General features: G+C 50.4%; 1 protein-coding gene across 2 annotated transcripts in view; it reads left to right on the top strand.

Annotated features, from left to right (window-relative positions):
- The first annotated feature begins 504 nt into the window (after positions 1-504).
- LOC122387822 (dnaJ homolog subfamily B member 6-like) overlaps positions 505-25,744 on the top strand; it is a 56,343-nt gene continuing 31,103 nt past the window's right edge. The window contains exons 1-2 of one of the 2 annotated variants that reach the window (XM_043378357.1): positions 505-780; positions 21,059-21,148. The gene's annotated coding sequence lies outside the window, so the exon portion shown is untranslated. The remainder of the gene's footprint in view (positions 781-21,058; positions 21,149-25,744) is intronic. The other variant, XM_043378345.1, reaches the window with a different exon arrangement.

Below are 25,744 nucleotides of genomic sequence, written 5' to 3'. Positions count from 1 at the left end.
ATTTTCCCGATTTTGGGTCATTGACCTGACCTGGAAGGTCAACCAATGACCTAGGACCTTAAATTGGGTATCATCGGCTTCCTCTCGTCACGGGCAACACGCTCGTTTTTTCCGCGAAGCTCTAGCTCGATCAGGGGCCAAACGGCAAGGGGGGTCCAACCGACCCCCCCCCCCCTACACATTAGAAGCTGGCAAACGCCGCACACATGCGAGGGTTAACCCGACTACAATGAAACTTTGAATGTAGCTTATATGTATCGTCACCCTTGCAGCTGCAACTTTAGCTATTGACATCTTCTTTTCGATCACTCCGCATTAAACAATCGCCAGTCAAAGACTCAAAGCCAACCGTTGAGATTGGTAAAACCCTACATTACTTTAGCGGTGGGCTGTACAATCAATCAATCGATGGAGTTGAATGGAGTCATTGGAGTGAGCGCCTATAGGGACATCCTTAGATATCTTTAGTTCCATACCTGTTCAATAGGTGTCGCTTTCTGCGCTGCATTCACTACACCACAATCAGCTGAGCAGTTGTTTGGTAAAGTGGCTCAGCAGGAAGAGTAATTTATCAGTGAATTTATCGAAAACATGTGGATCGTGAAACGGTGGACCCGTGGGGGCATGACTGTATAATGTATATAATGATAATGAAATTTTATTTTTGATTTGGTGTATGCGAAGCAAGACAAGGACGTACATAAAAGAACCAACCTGTCGTAGTCCTTTGCAAGGCCGTCCTTTGGAACTTGAACTGGAACACGGGAGCTGGCCCGGAAGGTAAGTAAATGTTTAAGTGTCTCAGTATTATTTGAATGATAATTTGAGCACATGACCTGATGTAACTAGTGAGTAACATATAAATAAGCGCATTGCGAGTGCTCAAAGACTCAACTAGTCAACTAATTACTTATACGGCATTTCAATTTGACTCAACTGAGACTGAGACGCTGAGACGTGGCGGATCATTCGCATTCAGCATTCTTATCTACTGAATCTTACGGCCTTGCTGAATCTGACGAGCTAAAAAGCTAGGTCGAGGATAATGTTCATAGTTCATATCCAGATCCAGATGACAAACTGCACATGAACAAAACACTTCTTTTCCTTTTGTGAAGGCCACAGACTTGACTCTTGACTTGGGGCCTGGGAGGAATAGATGCTGCTCAATAGGTGTGAATATTTCGGCTTTCGCCAAAGGTCACGTCGGGTTAGTTTGTTACGCATCACCCACGGGCCGATCTCGCAAGCTACCTTTCACCACTCACCAGTGCGAACAAAAAGTTTCATTTGTGTCATGTGTCGTGTGATGTTTGATTGTGATTTGACTGGTCGTCTGAAAGTCTGACATTAAAAGTGCAGATTTTGTATGTATGTATGTATTTATGTATGTATGTATGTATTGACACCAAAAGCCTTCCACATATTATGGCGTGGCGATTACGGCTTCTTGTTGAAATGAGGCGGGAAGCTAAATGCGGGAAGGGAAATGCAATGCTCTAGAAATTGACATGGAGTTGGTCAATCATTACCCCACAGGCCCACACATAGCCCCGACGACCAAGTAATTGATCGAAAAGGTGCATTCGAAATCTGTCAGCCCAGGTCGGACAGTGTTCTCTCGGCGATTTTTAATGTCCTTTCTGCGCAACGCCACGTTCGAGCGGCGTGGACGGCACTGTTTTCTTTCCACGGCGATGGCCTGACAGGTGAATGCTTCTGTTTTGATTGGAGTTTTCGGCTGTGGTGATATGATACCACGGCTGTGGTGTGGTGTTGGTGATAGGGTCCACACATTTTGCGTCAAATCTTCCCGGCGCCGTGAGCGGAATGTGGAAGACCATTTGGGGAGGACGTCATCGGGAGCAGATTGGCATCGGCTGCGACTGGCGGCCTTGGTAGGTGCCGACGCACCCTCCACTGGCCGCTGTCCTGTCCCAGCCGAGCCGCGTCGCGTCGGACCGGGGCAGCTCGAATCGAGCTAGCTGAGCTGGGATGGACCGCCCGAGCCGAGCCCCACCGATCGTCGCGGCGGATGTTCCAGACAGGAGCTAATGACTGCTCAAATTATAATCAGGTAGGTATTCATCAAACAGGTGATAAGCTTCTACTTTTTTAAACGCCCATGAGAAATCAGTAATTTTTTTCATCACATATTCACTGGTTTTAATTGTCTGGCCTGGCGTGAATGCATATTAGCACACGGATGCAGACAGTAGCATTCAAGTCGACCCGCTCTGTCCGTGATGCCGGGCATTCCCCTGTCTGCCGTTAGATGAGCTCCGAACGCCTCAAACTGAGCTACAGTTCCGTGATCTGAGCTTCGGTTGCGTGACTTTAGTCGTAGCTCCGTGATCTAGCCACAGTTCCGTGACTTGAACGGTAGCTCCGTGATCTAAGCTGTACTTTCGTGGTCTGTGAGCTCGATTTGGAGTTTCGTGGGCGGCGGTTACTGCTGGGGGCGCGGTCGGACGGACCTTACCGGGCCGAGCAGCCCCCGACCGAGGTCGACCGACCGGGCCGGCCCGCGGAGCGACGGCCGTGGGTTTGGCAGAAACCGGTCCTCCGCGACAGCTCGGCTCGGCTGGGACAGCTCGGAGCAGTTACAGCTTGCGACAGCCAGGTAGCTGCGACAGCTTGGGCTGGCTGCGACAGTTCGGAGCAGATACGGCAGCTTGATAAGATTGGGGCAGTTCAGTGCAGCAGCGATAGCTGGTTCTCTGTGAGAACGATTTGGTTCTTTTTCTTGCTTTGAATTATCCGCTCCTTTTTCGTGTTTACCTACAAATCTGATGTTTTGGGTGCTCCATTGACATTGAGTGGTGAGGTGGTGAGGTGCCAATGCATCCATTCCATTCATTTGCACTCTGCGCGTCAGCGCTTTCGAAAGAGAAGAGACGGGTGACTGTGTGCGTGCAGCCAGAGCCACACGCTAGATCGTAGGTGTTTTTGGATGTGTGTCGTCGGTATTTCTTTCACTTGTGACCACTCTGCGTTTCAGTGGGTCCTTATCTCAGACGCCAACCAACAGAGCTAGCAATCGCTCGACAGCTAACTCGGTTGCTCGTCTCTGCTCGATTCTTAATTTAATTTGATTCCCAGTTCATACTGTCATCAGTGTCATGTAACGAACGTCTGCGCCGACCCTGTCGCGGTGACGGGTCTCAGGCGGTATGGGTCGCCGGTCGGCCAGGTAGTCGTCTCTCTGGCACGCCGCGGGACGGTGCTCCCAGATGCTCGGGGATGTCACGACGAATACCTGACGTCAATTAGAGGAAGGCAGGGAAATCGGCGGCACGTGGCAGTCGCGGCATCCGACATCAACCCTGCCATTACTCTTCACCCGTTACCTGCCGACAGAGCAGATCGGGATTGGTGGTGGACGGCGGTCTCACTCGCAGCACGCCACTCCCCGTGCACAAACACGTGCGGTCGGAGACACTGCAATGCTGCACATTGATTAATTGGCGTACGGGCATTGGCGTGTCCGACTCCGACGTGGGGAGGACGGGCGCGCGTGCAGGCTGCCACGTGGTACCGGCTTCGTCACAGTCCCGTCTTTGCTGCCCTTTGTTAATCCGAGCGACACCAGACACGCAATGTTGCGTCCCTCTTTATGGATTTCCTTTGTAGTCTGCCAGCTTAATTGCAAACGGCCCCACCTTAGGTATGTTCTTCAGCTCAACAAAACCACGGACGAATGCTCCTAAAATGATGCCGCTAATGCTGTTCTTCAGCCGGGGCTGCTGTCGTTTGAACCGCGCTGTTGTGGCCGCTGTGTCGTGTTTGTGTCACCATCGGCTGTCTCTCCGCTCCGCTTGGCCGACCCACGCCGTGTCGTGTCCTGTCGGCTCTGATGAAATGGCCCGTCCGTCTGAACCCATCCCGGCCGCGCGTGCCGCCCCAGCCACCAATCCCGCCGCCCGGCGCTTCGTCCACCGCTCAACTCAGATCGGGACGGGGTGGAACGCATCTGTATCATTAACTTGGTTCGTCCTGGCGTCCGTTCAATTCAGATATCTCGAAAATTGAGCAGGTGATTGGCGAGCCAGTCAAACGAAATGCGTAAACGAACTTGATGCAGTGTGCACTTGTATTCCCGAGCCTGGTTGATTCGTGGCGGGACTCACCTGTAGTTCTATTGGCATATTCGCAGCATCGCGCTAGGAGATCTCTGACTCGTGACCCAACTCCGGTGCCACCCTCGTCTGCATAGCTGCAGTGGTGTTTATCGCAATGACGTCATCCTTCGATCTTGAGCGATCGTAGGGTCTGGCTGAAATATGTGAGAAATGTTGCTGGCTGAAGGGAGACAGCCCACCGGCGTAAAGTCGATCCGGCTTTATGGAAAACTCGTGTCGTTTCCAGCGGCTGGTCGCTAGGAAACCATGCATCTCCCGTGTTGTTATTCTGTCCGGCTATCAATTTAGCTGGAACTCCGTTCGGCTTTGAGTAACAAATGACTTGTCATCCGCCGCCTCTGACCTTGACTTTCAGTCGCGACTAATGAAAATCGTATTATTTCTGGATGAAAAATGGAATAGTGCTGACTAGATACGAGAGAGAGGAGACATCGTCAGCGTTACGATGGCTGGCTTGTTTGTTTTTCCAGATCGCAGCGATGTTCTTACTGCTGTTATTGTTTGAGATTCACGATAAGACTTATGTGCTGCTCACTTCTTGGAGTTGTGCCAGCTGTTTACCGGGAAAAGTTTATTACTATGCTGGGTGGCTTCGTTTCCCAGTCTGATCCATTGAGCTACCAACATGGGCATGTGAAGTAATTAATCATTTATTAGTATCAGCTGATTAATTATCCGAGTGGTTATGGGTGGTGGATGCCTAGCGGTAGTAAATGTCGAGCAGGCTGCAAGTGATTTATGGCCTACGTGGTCCACGACCTACACATCAGGCTATTGAGTAAAAAATAGTGATTCAAAATGGTCAAAACAATTATTGAATGAGCAGTGATTTGAACACTGGTCGGTTAGGTCGGTTAGGAGGTATGCCGCTAGTGTCAGTACCAATGCAGTGGCTAGAGCGCAGAGACCTAGATTACGATAGATCAGTCTCAGTGGCGACAGTTGCAGTGTTCAAAAGTCAATAGTCGCCAGTAGCGGTGTTACAGTGAGCACTGGGCAGTGGGCTCGCCGTGCGGTGGCCGATCGGGGTCAATCTGTAGAGTCCGTCAGGTCACACTTGTGTTCAGTTGGCGGTACTCGGCGGCGATCAGCGTTCGGTCGACATGGCTCATGGTGGGCCTGTGTTCTGCAGACATCAGGGAGCGATGTTCCGCGCACAGTACACCGCAGCCTGCTGCCTGCTGGTGGTCAGCAGTCAGCACTCAGCAGGTCGGCGGTGGGCGGTGCCGGTCGGCACGCGTGATCAGTGCTGGCATCATCAGTATCACGTAATCATTAGTCGCTAGTCGACGGTAGGGTCACTGGGTACGGTTCGCCAGTCTCGCCAGCGCGGCCACCTGAGCTGTCCATAGGAAACTACAACATATCCTGGGAGCTGCCAGCTGGCCACTGCCCGGTGTCTGACTTTGACCAGCACCAGTCAACACAGTGAACACACTAACACACCCAGTGCTTCTCTCCGGACCCAGTCGCTGGCCCCCGCGCCGTAACATATGTACTGGGTCAGCTAGCAGTCAGCATCATTCTGGTGTCACGCGCTAGACCGATTAATCGACTCGCCAACGACAGATGTCGGCTCCGACTCCATAAGCAGAAACACGACTGCCGAGTCAGGCATGCCTATCGCGTAGCTGGTCCCGCGTAAGTTAGTGGGTTACACACTTCGCACTGCCAAAGTGTAGCCACATCCCTACTGAGGATGAGAGATTATTGCGTGGGAGACTGTAATTATAATCAATACCTTATCAATGCGTATGATAGGTACAGTAGGTCTACTAAAAAAGTCCCCCGCTCCAGAGGCGGCCGGCCGGCCGAACCCCCGGATTCCAGCCCCGACTCTATTGCGCAGGCCGCGGCAGCGACACGGGTCAGGTCGCGGCGCCCGGCGAGTGGGTCAGTTGGCGGCGGCCGGCCGTGGAGTGAGGACGCAGTGTGTGGGGCGCAGAGATGCCGCTGTGCAGAGGAGGGGAAGATAATGACTCTGCACGATGCCTGAAATGATGCCTTTGTGATCTAAATGCAAACACCTGCAGTGCATATCCTCCCTTGCCTCATTCCTATTTTATCATAATCCTTCAATAATCTGTAATGGCCATTCAGCGCAAGCAAGCAAACAAAACAACCCGTTTAGCGGCGACAGCATCTCGGATAAAAAAGCGGCAGTGATGATTAGAATAGACTTAGCGCGAGGGCAAATCGAGGGGTATAACTATATGTATCACATACCGAGTATTTTATTCCTATCTAGCGAATTAAGATTGGAGATCTTGTCCAACAAGTCAGCGGCCGTTCTAGACACAGAATAATGCTTTGTTTTCGGTCACATCATTATCTGCAATAATTCGAAGCGAGGTTTACCCTCGCCGGCCGAGAAGAAGGGGTGGATGCCTCCACCATGCATTTTTTTGCGGTAGCTCAAAGCACACTGATGATAGAAGGCTGACATTTCACATGCCTTACATTTCAATCAAGCCGGATCACTTGACATCAACCACGTTTTCAGGTCAGATCACTTAACTATGTCTTAGGTAAACCTCTGAACGGTTGTCGGTTATAAAATGATGCAATCCGCAATGCACTTAGTGTCGTATAAGCATAATGGGGAATTATGGAAGCTGTTAATGTGGCGTCGGAAATAATCTGAAACTATACCTCAAGCACATGAAATCGTGACTTCATACATTCTTGGCAAGGTCTAATGCTTCACTTTTGCATTGTTCACCTTGCGTGACGTCATTTATGACGTCACTTGTGTCATAGGAGTGTTTCGTCAATAACTCCCGATCAAAATGAGCTAGCCAGTCTGGACAGCCATCAATGGACTTTGCAAGACTTGTCGAATCAAATGTTATGCAACATATCCTCCTTTCAACAGCTTCGTGACCTGCGCTGCCCTAACATGACATTGACCTGAGGTAAACAAAACATCCTAACTTGCTTCACGTAAAAAAAAAAACAAATCGACGCATCTGAGAATAGAAAACACGATTGTATTGAAATGACGATAATGCGTTTAGTTATTTACCAAGAACCTATCAAATGCCTTGGGGCCCTTGACCTGCCCTAAGAGGTCACTGATATTTTAAAATGGGGTTCCAGTCGCTACGTCACGTAACAACGGAAGCGCTCGTTTTTTTTCCGCGAGGCTCTAGCAGCTAGCTCAATTATAGGAGCTAAACATGGGGTCGGGGAATCGCTCCCTTCTCACTCACTATTTGGCCGGGATAGTGTTTGCAATTATTGTTAAAATCTAGCATTTTGATATTTCAAATGACCCATTTTTTCCCGCCCAAGTCTTTCAATTCAAGGTCATAACATCAGGTTACGTCAAGTGACCTTACCTCAAGGAAAGTTCCTGTGCTCATCATATCTACCAATATATATCTCATGATATCTACCAATACGACTATAACCAATATAAGTCGGTAAATACACCGACTAACCGATCGCTTCAGAACTTTCAGCGATTTTAATGGGCAACAGTATATGTATTTGAAACGTTTACTTTGCAAGTTTGACATTGTTGACAGAAAGGCCGGGTCAACTCAAGTCAATGCGAGAAAATTGAACTGCGCTTTTTTGGACGGAACTATACTCTGAAAACATGTGGTGCTTGGTGAGATACAATACTGAATGAGAAAATTGTTTGTTTTGTTGGGGGCCATCTTTTTCGGTCTGAAAAGGCCCTTGCAGAGCTATGACGTAACTATGCTGTGGTGTAGTAATTGGGTTGTGCGAGCCAGCGACGGTGATCTGCGGAAGCGAGACTGTTCCCCGTGGGACGATTGCCCTGTCGGGACGGTCCAGCCGTCTCCCAAACGGTCACCCGAAGAGGATTATGTGTCCTGAAATGGATCCGACATCAACTACAGGTTGGCTGGTGGGGTGACCTCCAGTCCAGAGAGGGAAGCATGAAGACTATATGTAGGGGCGATGCGGATTGGTTTTTCCTGAGGATAGCGATGACGGAAGGAATCTAGCACCCTTGAACCTTCCTTATACTGAATGTATCTCAGGCTGCGTTCCTAAAAATCTCCTAAGCGTTTTTATTTCTCGACATCGTGAAGGTGTCATTAACAAAAATATGAAATTCGGGAGGCTAAATTAAATATAGAAAATGTGGCCAACAGAACATTATCAGTTGCGTTCAACATAACCGCAAGCATGTTCACACACCCAGCTTACATATGAGCCATGTAATAATTATTTTTGATAGACATGCTTAGTTATGGAATCATCTGAAGTGTTTTTAAAGTTCCACGATACGGATCTAATATCCTGCTATGCTATGACCATTTCTGGTCAGGTCATGTCTTTGAACATAGGCCAAATTTTTCAAATGACCTTTAAAGATAAACTTGCGATTCATTCGAAGCGTTTTGATAAGCGTCTGGTAAAAAATTTCATGCAAGTTTTAAGCTAAAAACTTTAAAGTGTTTGTGGAAAAGCAATTGGTTTTCTCATAATACCGATGGTGGCAGTTGTTGTTATTTACATGCTAAGCCGTTGACCCTAATTCAATCTGACAATATTATTCAGATTTCAGACATAGCGGTAAACGAGCTGATTGTTGTGTTAGGTTAGGCTCTTCGGTCGATTTCAGAGTGGGAAGGATGATAGGAATTAGGAGGAGACAGGGGGCCTGGGCGGGAGTCCTGGACCTCATGCTCCGCTGGGGCCGAGCCCATCACGTGGGTTGGATTGCCCTGACACATGGGTAGCCCTGGGCGGTGTTTCACGGCCCCGCGCTGCAGCACGCTGCGCTGCGCTGCTGCATGTTGCGGCGGTTGATATGAATTGGGCTCCACGCTAGCGTTGCGAGCCATAGGTGCGGGAGCCGGGGGGGGGGGGGGCAGTGGGTGCAGCTTGCCCCCCCCCCAACTCTGGGGCCGTGGGGGCGGTGCCCCCACAGCTTTGAGACGGAATACCACATTGTTTTGCAAATGTTTTCTTTTTTGTTGAAAAAGCCGAGAGATGAAAAATAAGTGGCCTAAAACCGGTGAGAAAACTAGATTTGGGGGGACCCTAGGTTGATCTCTATTATGGTGTGCCCCCAGTCGGAAAGTAGTTCCCGCGCCCCTGTTGCGAGCTTCCGAGTCTGTTGATGTTTCCATGGAAATTGGAAACCCAATGCACCGGTGCGCACAACGCACCCTGTCTAAGCAAAATTTTACCATCGATGACCTCTAGTGACATGACCTCTGGCTATGACCGGATCCAAAATTAGCTGAAGTATTTTTTTCTTCTTTTTGCTACTTTTGACGCTACTTCGAATACCACTTAAATGCCCAAAGCTGAGTTATAAGAATGATCCTCAATCCCCATTTCCCCTCCAACAGGGCGTGAGAGTCTAGGCATTCATGTGGGGCACGGGCTAACAATGACTATCTCATCGGCCATGAACATCTACTGCCATTCTTTAACACCGGTTTCGCTGCGCTGAGCGGTGGCCGTCCCGTTTGTCGGATTCTACAGCTGGCTGGTGGAAAGCGTTACCGGCCGCCCGTCCACCGCCCGCGGGCCGGACCGAGCGGTCCCGCTGACCCTTCCTGACCTGATACCGGCGCGATATGGGACAGGCAGACGGGGGTTCGGCTCAGCGAAGGCAGCGCCCACTGGTGCCGGGGACTTTTTTAATAGACCTACTGTACTGCACCTATGACTGTACATCGTACTTTACACCGAGTGGATTTCCATCGATGCCTATAGGTATTGTAAATCCCAGCATGGATTCTGGAATGCGGACTCGGACGCTGTTTCCCCGTTTTGCGTGCACGAAACTGACGTCAGTTGTATTACAGTAAAGGCTATCGATCTGCCCGACCACCGATCGAACGCAGGCTGGCAGCCTATTGTGACAGGCGCTGAGCTCCTGTTGTGACCATTTCACTCGCCTCCACAGAAATGTGTGATTGGCAATGACAGCCTTCCGACGTCACGCATGACAACGTCCTTATACAATCTCGACAGTAGCTTTGCTGTTTTTTTTATGCCTCGACCGAAGGGTATGCAACAAGAGCATTTCAGTAATTATGCCGATGATGGGCCTTTTTCACATTAGCGCCATCACTTTAACTCAGAATTTGCTTGTATATGATGGCATCTCTGAAAAGTGGCAACTCTATCAGGTCTTTTCGTTTTTAACCGTATCCACCGGCCGACGGACCCTTACCAAACCATGTCGGTGTTGCCACAGACAGCACAGGCGCCGCCGTCCATCCGTTCCCGGTTCCCACTACGCCACGGTCACCACAGCCCTACATCAGCTGCTGCGCCGTGATGACGTGTGTGGCAGCCACCAAACCGCCGAATGATAAAACAATCTGCCTGTTTATTTATCTGACGCCTGCGCACATGGTGCGTCTCAGCTGCTGAGCCGATGGATGAATTAATGATGGTTATTGAGTTTGCAACAGTTAACAGTACGTTCTTACTACGCAGCACATACCAGTCGTGTTTTCATATATTTTCCGAGAACGCTGACAAGCTCCAACAGCTGGCGGCAGGCTGACTGGTTTTCCAAGCTGGGTTTGATGCGTCGCAGGGAAACAACCACAAGACTGGAGCGTGGTCAAAATCGGTCTCAAGCTCCACTTGATCGAGCCGAACCGAAGCTTGGTTAGACCCGGGAAACTGCCAAACACTGTACTCCAGCCTCACGACTCGAGCATCTTTTGGTGAATGGCTTTAGCTGATCCTGAGCGGACTCAGTGGCAGCTCACGTCAGCGGCATGTAACTACTTACGCAATACGAGTATCTCATTCACCCACCGCACCATATGGCGCTGGTGAACTGTTTGAAGCGGGCCCTAGATTTATGTATTTATTCAGCGGTCACGGCTTCTCACGAGAAACCTTCAGTCACAACTCACTGACACACACGTTCTTCCGGTGCCAGCCATACGGAAGCTATCGGCTCAGTTCCATCACTCCCCGTGTTGGCAGGTCGGTGTGCCAGTGACACGCGTCTCACGCACGTTAGCGCTGCGTCCGTCAGCAGGTGTCTCGCCGAGCGCCGCTGGGGGCGGAAGTGTGACAGCGGCGGTCACGGCCCGTCGCCGGCGGTCACGGTAACTGACCGTGACTGCCGAGGTGTGGCAGCTTCCCTGCCTTCAGCGCGGCGGCGTCCGCCCAAAGACACAGCAACGCTCGACGGCGGCGCTTGAGGTGAATTATTGCGCTGACCTCGAGTGGGAAGTGGCACAGCCGACCGTCGTTGGCACGCTTCGCGCCCGCGTGTGACTCCCTGCTGGTCTGATGCTAAATTATGGGCAGAATAACAATGATTGTTTCTATATGAAATTACTGCTTTTGTACACCACTCCTGGTGATTGTTTTCAACTTACGATCATTGCTTGCTTCCCAAAGGTGGACCCCATAATATCAAATCAGGGGCGGATCCAAGGGGGGGGGGTCACATGGGTCATGGCCCCCCCCCCTTGAGGCCCGGGGGCCCAAAGACCTGCCAGGGGCACCACCGGCCTATCAGGGGTATCACAGTCCTGGGCCTGGCAGGGGCACCACAGGACCGCCAGGGGCACCACAGGCCTAGCAGGGACACCACGGGCCTGGTGCCCCTGGGCCCTGACAGGACTGTAACGCCCCTGACAAGCCTGAAGTGTCCCCGGCAGGCACGTGGTGCCCCTGACAGGCCTGAGGCGCCCCTGCAAGGCCGGTGGTGCCCCTGGCAGGCCTGTGGTGTCCATGGCAGGCCTGTGGTGCCCTTGCTAGGCCTCTGGTGCCCCTGACAGGCTTGTAATGCCCCTGGAAGGACTGTGGTGCCCCTGGGCCCTGACAAGCCTGAGGTGCCCCTGACAGGCCAGTGGTGCCCTTGCTAGGCCTGTGGTGCCCCTGGCAGGCCTTTGGTGCCCCTGACAGGCTTGCGGTGCCCTTGGAAGGACTGTGGTGTCCCTGGGCCCTGACAAGCCTGAGGTGCCCCTGGCAGGCCCGTGGTGCCCTTGTTAGGCCTGTGGTGCCCCTGGCAGACCTCTGGTGCCCTTGCTAGGCCGCTGGTACCCCTGCGCCCGGAGAGGACTGGTGCCCCTGAAAAGTCTGAAGTGCCCCTCGGCAGGCCCGTGGTGCCCCTGACAGGCCCAAGGTGCCCCTGCGAGGCCGGTGGTGCCCCTGGCAGACCTCTGGTGCCCCTGGCAGGTCTGTGGTGCCCCTGGCAGGTCTGTGGCGCCCCTGGCAGACCTGTGTTGACTGGTGCCCCTGCTAGGTCGCTGGTGCCCCTCACAGACCTGTGGTGCCTCTGGGCCTTGACAAGCCTGAGATGCCTGGCTATGACAGGCTCGTGGTGCCCCTGATAGACCAGTGGTGCCCTTGCTAGGCCTGTAGTGCCCCTGGCAGGCCTCTGGTGCCCCTGCTACCCCTGCGCCCGGAGAGGACTATGGTGCCCCTGAAAAGCCTGAAGTGCCTCTCGACAGGCCCGTGGTGCCCCTGGGCCCTGACAGGCCAAAGTTACCCCTGCGAGGTCGGTGGTGCTCCTGGCAGGCCTCTGGTGCCCCTGGCAGGTCTGTGGTGCCCCTGGCAGGCCTGTGTTGACTGGTGCCCCTGCTAGGCCGCTGGTGCCCCTCACAGGCCTGCGGTGCCCCTGGAAGGACCCCTGGCCCTAGGGGTGCTCATGGGCCCAACAGGCCCGTTGTGCCCCTGACAGGCCTGTCGTGTATACTTGCTAGACCTGTGGTGCCCCTGCTTCCTGGCAGGCCTGTGGTGCCCCTGGCGGGCCTGTGGCGCCCCTACAAGGCCGTAGGTGCCCCTGACAGGTTTGTGGTGTCCCTGGGAGGACTTTGGTGCCCCTGACAAGCCTGAAGTGTCAAGGACAGACCCTTTAGACGCCAGGGTCAAGTTCGTCGGACTGACAACGATTTGCTTACCTGATAACGTTCCTGGTAAGTACTCACTACTCAGCGTCCACAACATATATATGTTGCAGGCACTTTAGAAAATTAGTCATTTTGCAAAATGCCTAGGCATTTTACAAAAAGACGGCTGTTTGTAAAATGACTGAACGCAACCAGGCTTTTTTCAAAATGGCTAGCCATTTTACAAAATGACTAGGCATTTTGCAAAATGCCTGACCAGCATGGAACGTAGATCCCACTAAAGATACTATGGCCAACAGTTTTTGGACGTCTTCCTATACCCTATAGGTACGTGTTCAGCCTGTAGCTGATCGATTTGAAGCTCTGTGACGACGACAATGCTGAGTAACGACCAGGTTGAGTTGCAGACTCGGCTGTAGCATAAAGCATTGTGTGGCTTAACCCTCGCCCCTATTGGTGTTTTTCCAGCCGCGAACGTATAAGGGGGGGGGGGGGGTCCGTTGGACCCCCCCTTGCCGTTTCGCCCCTGATCGAGCTAGAGCTTCGCGGAAAAAACGAGCGTGCTGCTCGTGACGAGAGGAAGCCAATGATACCCAATTTTAAGGTCCTAGGTCATCGGTTGACCTTCCAGGTCAGGTCAATGACCCAAAAGTCGGGAAAATCGGGGCCTGCTAGAAAGTCGTAAAGCGTGGCTGCTATGGGGTTTTTCAGGGTGCTGATCACGAATATCATGTTAGTTTTGATCACAGATGATGTCTTCATACATTTAGGCCAGGTCGGGTCAGGTCAGGTCAGGTCAACCAGTAAGGGTATTCGTAGTAGGTGGCAGCCGCCTCTGACAGCTTCGTAACATGTTACGAAGGCACCAAAACTACTTCGTAAATGTTCAAATGGTTGCTAAATTCGAATTCAGCTCCAAAAACTGGCCTAGAAACATGTAAAACTTGAAAAAGTGAACCGAGCTCAACAAAGGTCAATGACCTGACCTGACCTTCAGGTGACCTTGACACCCACCCTCATGCATGGGAGCAACATCATATCCCATGTTTGAACGCTTAAAACCACGAAAAGACTGCAAACGCGCTGCTAATGCGAGCCGACATATGTACGCCGAATCGCGATTCCGGCCAAACATGGTCTCGAAAAGTAGGTCACAGGTCAAAGGTCATTGGGGTCAGGGTCATGAAAATTTCAGGGTAGGTGTAAAATTGATTAACGCGAGGGTACTGAAAGTTTCGTTGCGATCGGCCGCTTTTTACGCGAGTTATTCGCGAAAAACCGAGGGGGGGGGTCCGTTCGACCCCCCCCCCCCCTATACGGGCGAGGGTTAAGCCCAGTGTAGACCACCCTTCCCCTCCTCAGTTGACTGGACAGCGCTCATTGGCTCTAAGGAACTTCAACAAGTCTACCCTAGGCCTAGTCCACGCAATTGTTTACAGTATTATTGTTTAGGTTTTCTTCCTAACTTTTCTTTGGAATAAAAAAGCTCTCTGATCACAATGAATATTAAAGCAATAATTAACAAAACACGATTAATTTTGTTCTGTGGCAACAGCTTTGAGTACCTACTTGCATGGTCCCAGTTAAAAATACGAGTATCAAGCTCCACATCGGGAGAATCATCAGGTCTCTTGGCGTAGGACGAGAGCGTTGGTTTCAGAAGACACTAACGCCTAAGTGTGTGGGATGGAATCCTCGCGACCTCTAATAGTTTTACAGATACAGGCCGGCATAGGGCCAGTCGTTTGTTGACGCTCCAGATCGATCATTTTAAATCCAGCAGTGTCGCTGACGTGGGGGTTGGAAATGTCGCGGGCCTGCACTTCTCAAAATAGAGGTAGGTATGGACTTCCCACTGCTGGACTCCTCTGGTCATAATGCTGGACTCCTCGGTCCACCTACACGCTACCAAAACGTATATAATTAGGTACTCGTATCTACAACACGCTGCTCAGTCATTTTGTAAAATGGCTAGGTATTTTGTAAAATGCCTAGGCATTTTGCAAAATGACTGGAGAGTCAGTCATTTTGTAAAATGCCTAGGCTTTTTGCAAAAAGCCTGGAAAAACAGGCATTTTGCAAAATGCCTAGGCATTTTACAAAATGACTGATTTTCTAAAGTGCCTGCAACATATACACATAGCACATTCATACATACTTGCTTACAATTGGTAAATGTGGTTGTGGCTAAGAGTTAAGATACTGACTTAAAAATAAAAAATAAAAAGAAAAAACTGAAAATGGGGGCACCACCAAAATGAAGTGGACGAAATCCGTTGAGTTTTTAATTTTGGGTATAGGTAGGGGCACCACTTCGATTCATGACCCTCCCCTTGGAGTTTTCCTGGATCCGCCCCTGTATCAAATGCACATATCAAATGTAAATATGGAGCCGTGCCACGCATACTAACCCAAACATTATGTTAAGAAATGATTTCTCCCAGGATACCTGCGTCCGGTGCAAGCAGCAGGCCGTGCCGTCCAGCTGTCGGTGCATGCCTGGCTGCCACTGCCACCGTTGCCATCACTGCTGACTGCTCCTTCCAAAGGCTATCGCCAATGCATGCCGAGCTCCGAGCAGCCGTAGGTAAATAGATTCAGCTTTGCAAGCTCCACCGCTCTCTGCATCGGCTGCTACAAATGCCGTTTCTGACACTTGCTCGGAAGCGTTTATCGACCTTCCACCTTCCTTTTGACACCGGCTGGAAGCCAAGGTCGCGCTCTGTGTGCCGACACGGCTGGGGTGAGGATCCACTCTTGAACGAGGTCACCGATCAGAGGCGCTCCTGGCAACAGAGGTCGTGAAATTCGGGAGGTCAGCGTCCTCCTGGGAGGTCTGCATGGTGCGGCATGGCGGTACCGAGCAGCTTATGAATTATGACTGAGGTATCATGATTCCATGCGGATTGTAGGTCATTTTTTTCTATGCGGGTGGGAAATGAACGGGCTCATGAGCTAAACCCCGGCCCGGTGTTGACTTTCACATGATAGGAAAAGTGCTGTATTTTTTTCTATAACTTTTAAAAAGTTTATTGGGAGCACTTTTGCTTGCAAATGGTGACTGGTGCTATGTTTTTCTTATTACTTTGCTATTTTATTGTCTGCCTCAGAGATAGCAGTTTGTTTCTGTCTCAGCCAGTCAGCCTCATATTTTTCAGTTCATTACCAGCTTTGCCGTAGATAAGTCAGGGCAGCTTCTGTATCAATGTAGGGGAGAGTGGCCAGTGGGGTAATTTGGCCGGTGGTGTAAATTGGCCGCCCCCACCTGCACGAAAGCTGATAAAAGTGAATGAAATAACTTTAGTCTCTATTCATTTGTCATCGGCAGAACTAACTCGAGAACAAATGTCAAAACTTTCCCCCTCTTAGTTTTATTCAAAATTAATAAAAGGTGAATTACGTAAGAAAATGGTAACTTTTACTTCCGTTTAAAAATTTGTATAACATGTGGTATTTGGGCTGTAAACGAATTCCAACATTATAGCGCCATTTTTGAGGGTGCTCAGCGGTTCCAAGAGCAATTTCATCTAGTTCTGTACAGCCATGACGACCTTATAGACAAACATTTTCAGAATGGCAACAAGGGGTTATTTGGCCGGGACTAGCGGGGCAACTTGGCCGGTGCGCTCAGAGTCACTATGCTGGGACGGCCGAGTTATCATGGTCAATTATACCATAAATGACATTCATGACCAACTTTGACTACCTTGATGCCATATTTCCTATTGGACAGCTGTAAGGGCATGTGACGTCATCAAAGGTTACCTAACGCTTTTTTGCTAATAAAAAAAAAACTTACAGAAAAAGATACAGCCGCGCAAATGGTCTCATTGTGTTCAGCTCGTCCAGGCGCATCGAATGATATACATGATGCCCTTGAACTCACGTAACCTTGAGGTCAAGCGACCTGAGGTAACATGACCTGAAGCCAACCTTGACCTTGACCTTGACCTTGACCTCTCGAGGTCAACACATACATGTTTCGATGCGGAATGACGAGAGAATTACGATGGTACTTTTAGTTTTGGCCTAACTTGATTAATTCAAAAGTTATTCGTAAGAAACTGTCATCGCATCTACAGCCGCTATTTTGACTATTTTCGACACCTGTGACGGCTGAGTCAACCTCCAAAATGCTTCAAATGCGTCGTAGGACACGCGTCATTGCTGAATGTGAAGCTGACTCGCCTATAACAAAAATCATGGCCTCAAACGAACACCGGCCAAATTGCCCCACACCCCCGGCCAAATAACCCTGCTAGTGGGGCAATTTGGCCGCTTTGCAGACCTTTGTTATACGCCACAATTTCAACATAAGTAGTTACTCAATCATTTCAAGTTTACTGTCAAAGAAAGTAAAATGTATGCCACACCTGTCAGCGTTGAGAAAATGCAGAAATGTGTTGTCGATTTTTAGTTACATCATTTTCTAAAAAAAGTGGCCAAATTACCCCACTCTCCCCTAGGTGGTGAAAGCTGATACTTCCGTAAAAGGGAGAAGGAAGCTGAATGTCTCACGTCTTTATCATTTAGGGTATCGTTTCATGGCCAGCATTATCAGATTGTCTCCACCTGTCCTATCAGTTCTCTCCATTCAGAATCATGTCACCCATTCGTCTTGACCCGTTCTTTCGACACCGGACCCCGGCTCCATTCACGATTACCGGTCGCCCGGGGGCCGGTCGGCCTGATGAACTCGTTGGCTGTCGGAGGACAGAGAGTTTTTGTCGGCACCTCCTCGGCTCCGGCCGGGCGGAGGAAGGGTGGAGAGGTGGAGCGGGTGCTCCGCCGCGCCCACCGCCCTGCCGACCCGACCCGGCACGTCCGCTGATGAGACGTGGGCGCCGCGACCCTGATTGAGAGCCCACGCGCCGCACACTGCTGGCCCGTGGCCTGGGTCGGGCAGTCGCGCCCGCCGTGCTGAACCACATGGAGCAGGGCGGTCTGTGTGTGATGTGCTGTGCGTGCGTAGACGCTGGGGCATTCGCTAATGTGTTATCATTGCAGAATGTTGATTTTAATGGGCTGTTTTGCATTAGCCTTGAGTCGTTGTATGAGTTATGCGTGATGTTCCGTCAAGCGGTTGAGTGGTCCTAGTCATCATGGCCCTGTCTTTGATCGCCCCGTTAGTTTAATGATGTGTCCTGGTTTTGGACTTGTCGTGATGGGCGGTATATTTTTGCTAACGGCATGATGCAGGCCGGAGCCGTTTCTAGCTCATTACGAAAACATATTACGTCGGACCGGGCGCTGTCCTGACCTTATGCGGCGTGTCTGTTTATGAAGTCGGCTCGCAGGGCCGCCCTGAAAGAGGCTCACGTAGCTCGATATGCCAATTAGGCTCATCTGAATTTCTGATCCAGCTCGGTGGCAAAGCATGCTTGGAGCCGCACTGCGCTTTGAGATCATGGCTCAGATCCAGACGAGCCGGTCAATGATGGCGACTCGACCACGACCTTGGCGACTAACGAGTCAATATTCACATTGTGATTATCGCTCGGTAATTGTGACGGATGAAGATGAATGGTGCCGCTGATCGGTATGAGATGAGACTGACTAGGGACGGGAGGGGGCGGAACGCGTTCAATATACACCGTGGTTACACCAATGAGTCCGTTATTTGTGTCGTATTGTGTGATATGTTGAGCTGTAGCGTGTTTGTTCGGTACTGTGCTATGTGGTGTTGTGCCAGCTATCCAGCTAAGTTTGTCCTATCTCATCGTTACGGCGTTTAGAGGAGAGGTGCTCACTCTGCTCTGTTCAATGTTTATTGTTTATTCCATTAACAACGTGGTTTCATTCATGCACCATTGTGGGTTGTGGAACAATATCAAACGTTTGAAAGCGTGAACAATTTGCACATCGTATAACTTTGCAATGAGACGATGGAGCACTCTCAACCATGACTCAGGTTCAGCATTTTGATAAGTATGAGGTAGTTACTGTTAACGCCAGACCCCTTGAGACCCTAATTTTCCGCGATTACTTTTAAATGCGTGAAGGAATTTCAACCAAGCTCAGGACATGGCCGTTTCAAGACAGGCCGAAACTTTTACAATTTAGATATTTTATCGCCATTTCAATATTTCAGGCACTTGTCATTGACTCGTAATGTTAACTGTTTTTCCATCCTGGATAGAGGCTTTCTACGTCATATGACATTAGGCTCCGCCCACGACTGCGGCATTGACCCGTGCCCATCAGCGACCTCTGTACAAACGACACCCCTGCCATCTGTGAAGGACTATGAATTTCGCTGACGCTTCACGTGCTATGAGTCAATTGCAGCAGACGGTCAAGTAAATGTTAGGCTCTTGTTGACTCTTGTATATAGGACCAAGAGGACCATCACTCCTCAACCTACTACTCAGTCGTGCTTCGAACAAACGTTAACGATTCCTAACAAATACGATTTTCGATGTAGGGTATCTGTTTGAAATACGAGCGAGCCGTATGATGTGAAGCTCAGGCAATTAACTTATTATTGCGTTGTTCGATGGTTGCATAGCGATGTACAAATCGGCAGCTACTTGGTGACATCCGACATCCCATCATCGCAGTATCTGCAACGCCATAGGCTTTAAATACAGGTGAATATTTCCTAACCTTATGTCAGTTATATGCCATCTGCCCGTCATTTGCAGCTTATAAAAAAAATATATATCAGCGAACATGAGTGGTGGATGCGCATTGAGTGGTGGATGCTCAATGCGCATTGTAGAAGCAATGCGCAATGAGCATTTATGACTCCTTAGTCATCATGTCGCTCTCTGGGCACTGTCAGCCAAGACGCTACGCACAACTCCGCCGGCTTTCGGCACCGCTCGCCCGTCGCCCGTCCCCGCTCCCCGCCACAGCGAGAGTGACCGCGCGCCGGCCCGAAACCGCCGCAGGCCAAGACCACAGAGGCGGGGCTTAGCTGTGACGTCATAACGTATCACAGACTGACTGGTGATAGCCTCTACACACCGGATGAAAATCTTGCTCGAAATTTAACATTACGAGTCAATGACAAGTGCCTGAAATATTGAAATGGCGATAAAATATCTAAATTGTAAAAGTTTCGGCCTGTCTTGAAACGGCCATGTCCTGAGCTTGGTTGAAATTCCTTCACGCATTTAAAAGTAATCGCGAAAAATTAGGGTCTCAAGGGGTCTGGCGTTAACAGTAGGTACCAAATATGCGCCGCGTATCCATCAATATCCACCGTGGGACCTAAAGTATTACTAGTTTAGGCTCAGGATGGTCTCCGTCCTGACCCGATTGCAGGTTTCGCTTCTCGGCGTTATGATGAAGGTAGTTCGTGCACTGCCTGGTTTGATGGCCACCTTATGACTATTGATGTATCACACGAGAAACGGTGCAGACCTGTCGGGACACTTCAGTCCTGTCTGACACATTTTTACTGGTTTTGACCCAGACGTCTCACTGACGTCTCGTACTTTATTCTCAAATGTGACAGTTCGAAGCCTCTTCATTAGCGCGATATGAGCTGTCTGTGCCTATGACTGGGGTCCATTTGGTGTTGGGCAGGGTGGTTTGGCAGGCGATGGCACCCCCTCCCCCCCGCCCACGGGGCGTCGTACCCCGAGCGGCGGGGAGCGTCATCACAGCGCGGCTCCAAAATAGGCGTCAATGACGTCAGACAGGCTCGGGAGGCGCCGGTCGCCGGGGCCGCGGTCCGAGCCGGTCGGCCAGCCCGATACAGCGACAGGGCTCCACTCCGCTCGGTGGAGTCCGGAGCAAGGAAACATGAAACACCGGAACTGAGGAGCTGTCCTGCCTCCCTTCGCTCGACCTGAGAATGGAACGCTGAGTCTCTCGGTGGAAGGATGGAGTACAGAATGAAGGTGGCCATGGCGAGCATTGGTCAGCGTCGTTCTTTTTTGTCGTCGGGAAAATCAACTGATGTAAGAGTCAAGAGAGTCATTCTGGGGTTGAAAGTAGATACTCTTGTCGAATTTTCTCCTTGCGGCGAAAGCAAGGCTTGGAGCGAAGCTTGCGCTACTGTTTTTTTTTTTAAGTTATAAGAATCCACAGCCAATCTTTTAACCTCGTCTGTTATGTAACGACAACATTTGTATGTTGCAGGATTTTATTTCAAGTTACAGCGAACAGTGACAACGGCTCCATCTCCAAGTTATTTGGAGGATATCCTCCAGGTGATCGGCAGCGTCCCAGGTATGTGACGGCGTCTTCCTGCCAGACTGAAGATGAATGATTTATTTATATGATAAATGATGGATGAATGACTAAAACCAATGTTGAGCTATATGGTCATGGTCCATGGTCATGCATGCATTGTTAGACCATGGATGATATAACACTGGATTGGTGTCTCGTGGAAATTAACATTGGGATCCGCGACATTGGGATCAGGCCTGCCATCTAGCGAGAGAATTATCGTAAGTTAGGAGCAAGCCGAGTAAACGCCATCTCTCAGCATTATGACACACGTGGGTGTGGTGTGTTAGTTGGCTTGAAGTGCATATTCCCACGAGTTGGAGGTAATCTTACTGGACCTGAGACGACAAAAAAACGTCTTAAATGCTTGAAAGCCAAAAACGTCAAGCAGCCTTTAGGTAATAACGAAAATAAAATGCGTAAGACGGTGTGTATTGAAACGCCCAGTCCCATCGGCTTGTACGACCTTTTATATGGTCATTTACTCACAATGGCACAGCAGTTTGACAATATGTCACTTACATATTTGGTAGGCTTATTCCTTCTTCTTCGCATTTCGCCCGATTTTCTTCATCTTAGTTAATGTTACGGCACGTGTCACGTGCCAACTTAGGGGTGTCGAGATTGTTCCACATAAAGTAACTCTGCAATGGCTAGGCCAATTACAGTAAAACTTCGTCAATAGTTAGGCACCCAGTGGCCAATGCATTTCCATGTGTCACTATGGGGGTGCACGTGCGGGGTGCCGCATATCTCAAGAACGGCTGGGTGGATAACACTCAAACTTGGTACACAAATGTCACATCGATGCTCGCACTGCATTGATCAGTGCTTACATTGGTGCAGAGCTGTTAGGAAAACGATGAAATGAGATGCGTGGTGTTTATGCCTTTCTTTTCCAGCAGCTGATTGATTCGCAACAGGAAATCCTTGTTTGCGAAGGCTTCGTCTCCCTTTTCCACCCCTTGTTTAAAATAACATTAACAATGTACGAAGAAGATCACACATAAAAGTTGTTTTAGGCGGCTATCTTGGGCCAGGGCTGCGAAGTTGTAGTCAGAGCCAGCGGTTCTGTTCCGACTCGGAGTCGGTTGATTTTTAAAAGCTGTAGCCCGAGTATGAGTCGAACGTCACCGAAAAGTCATCACTCCACAGACTTACCGGGGCTGCAGAGTCGGAGTCAGAGTCGGAGTCTGTGTGAATTGACAGTTCTGCCCGGAGGAGTCGGAGTCGATATGTGGATACCGGAATCGGAGTTGGAGCCGAAGTTACTGAAATTTCATCGACTATGCACCACCGGTTGGGTCATTTTCATAGAGCGTCTTGAATGACATATTGAGCGGCAATGACGTTAGCAATTCCGTTTAAGTTTTTCACTAGACTTAAAGATAGTACTTACGTTCGTTTTGCTCTTTGATCGGACAATTTGTTTGATTTAGTCCAAGTAAAGACACATGTGAAAAATAGCGAAAACGACACGTGCTGGCGAAGTCTCCAATAACTCCCTGTTTCACGATTTAATGAGGAAATAACATGGAACTGCTTATCTTATTACTGACCCTGCACATAAATCTATTAATTTCTTTGCTTTTACTGACATATAAAGACATAACCTTTTGAAAAATTGCACAACAAGCCTGCTACTACACCACACTCCCGTGTGTCACAATGCTAATCAGCGGCGTTCGCTCGGCTTGCTCCTAACTTACGACAATTCTCCCGCTAGATGGCAGGCCTGAGCTCAATGTCGCCAAAAATTGCGAAGACACCAATCCATTATTATCTCATCCATGGTTAGACTCAACGCTTATCCTGCACTTCTGGTTTGCCTTGTCAAACTGCGCCTCCCTTGTGCTTTCATTCTGTTTGTTTCTGCCTTTTTTATTTTTGCGTTTCAGAGAACCTGGTCTTACCCCTCGGAGATGCTAGTTTTCATAAACTTGACGTGCTATCGGTCTAAGTTACTAGCGTCCTGAAATCCGGCACGGCCTTACAGTTCACCTGAATTCGCAGAATCTGATATGATGTGGCTGTGCATGAGGCGATAAGCAGAGAACACCGTTGACATTTGTTGTGCTCTGTGCACTTTGTCCTTCAGGAATTACCCCGTATTGTGCGACCAAGAAAGCGTGATATGACGGGCTGCACGCACCGTCACTGTGGCAAGCACCCTTACATATCCCGGTGGCACGCTGCACAGTGCACAGTGCACCGCTTAGATAGGATCGAAGTTGAGAGTTCCGACCCAACGTCTAAAGCTGTCAGCTCAGCTGCCGACAGTCTGCAGTCGCTGACGCACTTCAGCTATTTGCAGTAGACCGGCCGTTAACTCAGCAGTCGGCATGGCTATCAGCGCACTATCCACAGTGGCTCCGTGTTTTTAGGGGACCCTGGCAGCACAGTGAATTAATTACTCGGGTCTTTGTGTAATGGAGCGCAGTTGGAAGTTTGAAAAACGTTCCAGACGTAAGCGCGCAGTCGTATAAGATGTAAGGCTCTGCTCACTATCACGAACCACCCATGAATTGTTTACTCCGCCCCGGTTTTTGGCCGGGTGTGTTCGGTGCATCCGTGCATGCAGTGGCGCAGCCAGGGGGGGTGAAAGGGGTGAGATCTCACCCCCGTCTCTTATCCTAAGGGCCCACCGTCGATTCGAACTGTAACGTTATGCAGCCTGACAACTTTTGTATCACTTATGTCAAGGTCCGTCATAGGACTGAAAAACAGTTTTCAGGCCTGATAGCCTTCAGCCCTTAGGATTTATAGTCCCATTTTATGTTTTAAGGGGGTACATCCAAGGCCCGATTGAACTAATCCAAGGCCTAGGAGGGCCCGTTCCATGGCATGAGAGGGCCATTTCAGGCCTGAGAGGGCCCATTTCAGGCCTGAAGGGGCCCAGTTGAAGCTAGAGAGGGCCCATTTCAGGCCCAAGAGGGCCTGTTTGAGGCTTGAGAGGGGCCCATTTCAGGCCTGAGAGGGCCCATTTGATGCCTGTGAGGGCCCATTTCAGGCCTGAAAGGGTCCATTTCAGGCCCTAGAGGGCATGTTTGAGGCCTGATAGGGCCCATTTCAGGCCTGAGAGGGGCCCATTTCAGGCCTGAGGGGCCCATTTCAAGCTTGAGAGTGCCCATTTCATGCCCTAGAGGACCTGTTTGAGGCCAGAAAGGGCCTGTTTGAGGCCAGAGAGGGCCCGTTTGAGGCCAGAGAGGGCCCGTTTGAGGCCAGAGAGGGCCCGTTTGAGGCCAGAGAGGGCCCGTTTGAGGCCAGAGAGGGCCCGTTTGAGGCCAGAGAGGGCCCGTTTGAGGCCTGAGAGGGGCCCATTTCAGGCATAAGAGGCACCATTTCAGACCTGAGAGGGCCCAGCTACGGTATGAGGGGGCCCATTTTCGACATGATAGGGACCATTTCCGGGCTGAGGGGGCCATTTCATGTCTGAGAGGGCCCATTTCAGGTCTGAAAGGGCTAATGTCAGGCCTGAGAGGGCCCATTTCAGGCCCTTGAGGTCCTATTTGAGGCCTGAGAGGGGCCCATTTCAGGTCTGAGAGGACTAATGTCAGGCCTGAGAGGGCCCATTTCAGGCCCTAGAGGACCTATTTGAGGCCTGAGAGGGTCCACTTCAGGCCTGAGAGGGGCCCATTTCAGGTCTGAGAGGGCCCAGTTCAGGCCTGAGAAGACTCATCCCAGGAATGAAAGGATCATGCTATGTGTGGGAGGGTCCGTACTCCGTGCCTGGTCTGGGTCTGAGAGGGCCTATCCCATTCCTGATTGAGCCGATATCATGTTTGATATAGCCTATAGGTCAACTTACCACATGTATATTGATGGCCCAGTTCATGTCTAATGGTCCCATCTCAAGACTCAGAGATTTTATGCTTCAGGAAGCCTACCCCAAGCGTGAGGGGGCCCATAGAGGTTTTTGAGGCTCATGGAGGTCCCGCAGTACGATATGTCAGCCTCTGAGAAAGCCATGCAGGGCCCTTAACCCTCGCCGGCACAGGCCATTTTGCGTCCTTCGACGGCACAAGGGGGGGGGGTTGGTACGACCCCCCCCCCCCTCGCGTTTGGCCCCTGATCGAGCTAGAGCTTCGCGGAAAAAACGAGCGTGTTGCCCGTCACGAGACGAAGCCGATGATACCCAATTTTAAGGTCCTAGGTCATCGGGTGACCTTCCAGGTCAGGTCAATGACCCGAAAACCGGGAAAATCGGGACCTGTTAGAAAGTCGTAAATTGTGGCTGCTATGTGGTTTTCCGGGGTGCTGATCACGAATATCGTGTTCGTTTTGATCAGAGATGATGTCTTTAAGCATTTAGACCAGGTCGGGTCAGGTCAGGTCAGGTCAACCGGTAGGGGTTGTGACGGGTATTCGTAATACGTGTCAACCGCCTCTGACAGCTTCGTAACATGTTACGAAGGCACCAAAACTACTTCGTAAATGTTCAAATGGTTGCCAAATTCGAATTCAGCTCCAAAAACTAGCCTAGAAACATGTAAAACTCGAAAAAGTGAACCGAGGTCACCCGAGGTCACCAAAGGTCAATGACCTGACCTGACCTTCAGGTGACCTTGACACCCACCCTTATGTATGGGAGCG

Source organism: Amphibalanus amphitrite, unplaced genomic scaffold (assembly GCF_019059575.1).
Source record: "Amphibalanus amphitrite isolate SeventyFive unplaced genomic scaffold, NRLGWU_Aamphi_draft 000299F_arrow, whole genome shotgun sequence".
Classification (NCBI taxonomy): domain Eukaryota; kingdom Metazoa; phylum Arthropoda; class Thecostraca; order Balanomorpha; family Balanidae; genus Amphibalanus; species Amphibalanus amphitrite.
This window is presented reverse-complemented; position numbering and strand designations above follow the sequence as displayed.